Raw genomic sequence first — 5,029 nt, 5'->3', positions numbered from 1 at the left:
AAACCGATTGAAAGTTTTGAGAATGAATAAAGCCGGTATCGAAACCTTGAATCCGGAACACAATTCTGCAATATATTTCGTCTCCTCCCAGCGGATTTTTTGAGCACCTTAAAAAGAACCCTAGAGTACATTTATTGTACACAAACACACACACTTCCGTGTCATTTTGCACCATAGTCGCACTAATGTAAACCGGTGAAGTACGTATTTCGTCGTGTCCTGGCATGGTTAGGTCTATATCTTATCACAAACCGCTCCTCGAAAATCTCCCCGAACCTCCGAGCGTCTGAAACAAAAAAGAAATAGTCACTTGTTAGTCAAGAACTGGTTTTAGAATATAAAGTTTAGCGATCTTATTTAGAAACTGGAAAAGCTTGTTTTTTAGTTACTGACGAGCTGTGATTAGGTTTGAATCAGTTTTTAACTGTTCAATAAATTATTATTATTTTCTTCTTAGGTTACTCCATTTAGGTCCCGCAACACTGCGTTTAAAAACCTATTGTACTATGCGTTTATTTTAAAACCACAGGCTAAAGTATCATTAAAGTCACTGGATAATAGCAAATGAAAATTTTATTTTACCAAGGTGGGTTTAAAATCACAGTACGAATTTAATCATAACCAGTGATAAACAGCGGATACATCCGACTTTATAAGAAATACTCGCATTTGCCTGGCCGTTTGGCCAGGGGAGGGGAAAACTGCAGGGAATTTCTCCTCGAGTTCAGCTTGTCCTACCCGAGTTCTACCAGAATCCAGATTCATTAAGAAACTGGATATGCTTGTTTTTCAGTTACTTACAGACTGTGATAAGGTATTAATCACTTTTAGCTGTTCAATAAATTTTCCATAATAATTAAGTAATAATGTTGTGCTGTATATTATTCAGAGTAAGAAATTTATTATTGTAGATGGAGAGAGGTGAAGAGTGAAATTTATTAATGAAAATAGCTTCGCCTTCAAAAATTATTGAAGCATTCACGACTTGGGTAAACAAAGATCTTAGTTTTCAAGATTAAGCACGAGTGGATAAGTAACTCCCTCCCAAAGATAACTTCGAAGCTGATTTGAATATGGAGCTTTTCTCGACCAGCCTCGCTAGTAAAGTTATTATTAAAATTAATTTTTCACTAGTTTTCTTCAAAATATTTGTAGGAAAGTAGGTCCTTAGTGTAAGGTTTTAGGATGGATAGTATTTAGTTAGCATGTAGAACGAAATAGGCGTAAGTACTGAGTAAGGAGGTAGAATAAGGAGATGCGTAGGAGAACGGGGCTTGAGGGATGCGACCCCTCAGGGGACGACCGTGGGTCAGTCTTGGTTCGACCACGCTAAAGTAGCTATTTAATCCTGTAAACGATATTTGTCTTTTATTTAGAATATATTTGTTAATTGGATGTCAGCATTATATTATTTAACCCTCACTCCCACACATTCAATTATAAGAACAACGTATTTTCAAAACTTTATTTTCAAAATGTCCTGTTTTTTCCCTGACAAATTTTTCATTTTTCCTCAGCATTAATATTTATAGACTTGAACTTCAACCCTGTAACATTTTTAACATAGCATCTTTTTTATAAACGGAATAAAAGAATTATAAATGAAATGTTCAGTTTTGAACATTTGTTACAAATTCAGTCAACAAGATACATTTTTAACAAAAGACTTTAATTTTCAACAAAATCAATCTATTTTCAACAGAGTTCTTGAATTTTAAAACATTTTGAAAGCAGTAAGAGTGCAAAAGTTGTAGTTCATTACATATGAGATAATATAAGAATAAAAAAAACTTAAGATGCATAATTTTACTTGTATCGGAAACAACATTTAGAGATAAAAAATTCGACTTTTCAAACCAATAAGACGAATTTTTAACTTGTTTCTACCAGAAAATATAAATGTTTTAATAAAGTCATCAATTTTTAACTACAAAGATGAATTTTCTAACAAAAATAGAAAAATTATAATTTTCAGTAAAAAAAAATTTTTTAATTAAAAACAACGAATTTAAACAAAAAAGTCAAATTTCCAACTAAAGAGATGAACTTTCGACCAATGTTATAAATCTAAAGGAAACAAATTTATGAAAAAGTAAACTTTCAATACAGAAATCTAAAAAGGACAAAGTTTAAACTAAAAAGAATCAATTTATAACCAAAAGAGAAAAAGTTACATTTCCTCAAATAAGCTTAAATTTAATAAACCATTAAAAAAAAATCCATTTTTTTACATAACAGTTTAAGTTTTATCCAAATAGTTGAATTTTCAATTTACAAATATCAATTTTGAACAAAATAGTTCAACTTTCTACTAAAGACATGCATTTTTAACTAAATGATAAATCTTTAACTGAAATAGTGAACTTTCAGTTTCAAATATTAATTTTTTTAACAAAAAACGAATTTTCTACCAAGGAGATGAATTTTCAACCAACAAAAGCAATTTATTAACAAACTAGTTCAAATTTTACCCAAGTAGTTGAATTTCCAACAAAATAGTTCTTTACAATAAAAACATAATACCTAAAAACGATCAATCTTTAACTGGAATAGTAACATTTTCAGTTCCAATAATTAATTTTCAAAAACAAAATTAATCTTAAACTAATATGATGAACCTTGAAAAATATGCCCGATGAGCGGGCACGTTCTAATTGCGCACGGCACTTCGCGCCAAGTTTGAACGCACCTAAGGCGCGTGGGTACACTCTCGCGCTTAGCGCTCGTTTTCGTGCGTTTAATGCGTACACTTTAAATACATTTGTCAAATATCATAAATATTATGACTTAAATCGAAAACCGTGATTTAAACTTCTGAAGAATTACCTACTGTAAATCGAAACTGAAATTTTTTAAAATTTGTTTTTAAAGAAGTTTCTCAAAGCACCTACTGCTTTGACGATTACATTCTCATTATGAAACTCGCACTTCGCGCTCGATAATTTTTGTCAAATTGAAAAACATTATCAAGATAATTTGTGAATCTTGCCCAAATCTATAACTAAAAACAACGTTCTAAACTTACGGATCTCTTAAAAACGAAAATTGCATATTCTTGAAAATTATCCAATTTTTTGAACTTTTGTCTAATTAAGAAATTTCCTGAGAATGGTTTTAAAATACGTGCATTGTATATCTAGTAGAAATTTAGATTAATATTTTTTAACCTATTAACAAAATTTTTTTTCTTTTTTTTGCAAATTTTCAAACTTTTGAAAAGCATATAACTTTTTTAATTTTTATCGAATTTAGAAATGTCATTGGGATAATTTGCAAGCCTTTTTTCCGCGTACCAGAAAATTTTACAAAAATTTTCAAACCTCACAACAAAATTGATTCAAATTTGGAAAAAGCTCTAACTTTTCCAATTTTTGTCTAATCGAAAAAATTTTTTCAAATTTTGAAAATGCTCTAAATGTTTTTATTTTGGTTAAAAATATCTGCTTAAGAAACTTAACCTTCATTTTGGGAATCTTTAAAGAAGTGTATCAAAGACTGACTCGCTTGGACAAATCCTTCAAAACTTAGCGTGGCTCAAACATTCAGATAACCATACAGACAAACACCGACAAAATTGTATGATTTTCGGATTCTTTGAGTGCCGAAACGTAAAGATCCGTTAAAAATCAGAGATTGAAAATTTGGACATTACACTCTCATCAATTAGAATGTAAAAATATGATTTTTCGACAAAGTAGTGCAAACATATAGTTGAATTTTCAACAAAAAAATATAAATTGTCAGAGCATAATCTAAGCAAATTTCAGAACTGCACGGCCTAGCCTTTACACGAAAACTAAAAAAAAAAAATCTTTTCGCGTAAGTTGTATTCATATAAGGTAATACCTCTAAACATATAATACTGTGCTCCTCCCCTACGTTTCACTTGACTTTATTCGAACTTGATTAATTTAAAATAATTTCAAAAGTACCTCCCCAAAACAAATTCGGAGCTGCACACTTTCCATTCAGAACTGCACACTTGTGCAGAGCTGCACGTTAGATTATGTTCTGTAAATTGTCAACAAATAATAATGCTTTTTTATATATTTGAAATCTTGAAGCATTTTTTAAGAGATTAATATACAATTCATTGCAGCAATTTTTTGTAAATAATTTAAAACATTTCTTGAATTTGAAGCATCATCGATTATGGTGAGTGATGGTGAGAAACTCGTCGACCGTGTTCCAGTGAACGAACGCTGTGTTCATTCATTGGAGCAAAACTGTCACCCCGCAGATCCAGTAAATGAAATGCAGGTGACGGAGACCTGGCTGTTGTTTCGTTACATATAAATAAGTTTGTTTCAATTAATATGACTATAAATATTGTAGTTATAAAAAAAAAGTAAGCACGAACTAAATTAAAGGTAAGGCAACTTTGAGGTTAGAAATTTAATGCTTTTTTTGCATTGCATGTTTAAGTATAAAAAAACATTAATTAAAATTAAAATTTTTCTTGAAAAAAAGATCCTACTCCATCTTCACTCCATTGGGAAACGAACCACAAAACTTCTGATTTCCAGTCAGCTGCTTTTCCAATTAAGCTATTGAGGGATCAGAATAAGAACTCTTAATTCAAGAACATAACGCTAATTTTTAGCTAGGTGTTAATGGTACAAGTAATTATTTTCAAATTTTTTAATTTATCTGCTATATCATCAGAGATTTTACCTTACCGACAGTAGATCAACCCTCCAAACCATGAAGGCAGAAGAATGGAGTGAAGATGGAGTCGGATCTTTTTTTCAAGAAATAGTTTTAATTTTAATTTAAAAATATTATTTTCCATCTAGTCTGGCATGTGATACTTACAGTTTCCCCGGCTTTTTTTCCACAAAAATGAAAATTTTTGAAAAATGAATTCGGAGATGCTATAAAATATCATAACGGACGTCCCCGGACTCTTTTTTGAGGGATAATAATGAAAAAATTTATTGTGCTAAATAAAAATTTTATGCATATGTATTATTTTGAGGTTACGTCGTTTTTTATCTCTGCCTTTCCGATAATCTGGAAATTATTTATG

The 5,029-nt window shown here is 30.5% G+C and overlaps 1 protein-coding gene across 1 annotated transcript in view; it reads right to left on the bottom strand.

The window, feature by feature from the left end:
• Positions 1-12: 12 nt before the first annotated feature.
• Positions 13-5,029, bottom strand: part of LOC117171080 (forkhead box protein O) — a 297,585-nt gene continuing 292,568 nt past the window's right edge. Inside the window, exon 8 of the mRNA XM_033358131.1 lies at positions 13-286. The gene's annotated coding sequence lies outside the window, so the exon portion shown is untranslated. The remainder of the gene's footprint in view (positions 287-5,029) is intronic.

This window comes from Belonocnema kinseyi, chromosome 4 (genome assembly GCF_010883055.1).
Source record: "Belonocnema kinseyi isolate 2016_QV_RU_SX_M_011 chromosome 4, B_treatae_v1, whole genome shotgun sequence".
NCBI classification, from domain to species: Eukaryota; Metazoa; Arthropoda; class Insecta; order Hymenoptera; family Cynipidae; genus Belonocnema; species Belonocnema kinseyi.
The sequence above is the reverse complement of the archived record's forward strand: the minus strand, read 5'-3'. Positions and strand labels throughout refer to the sequence as shown.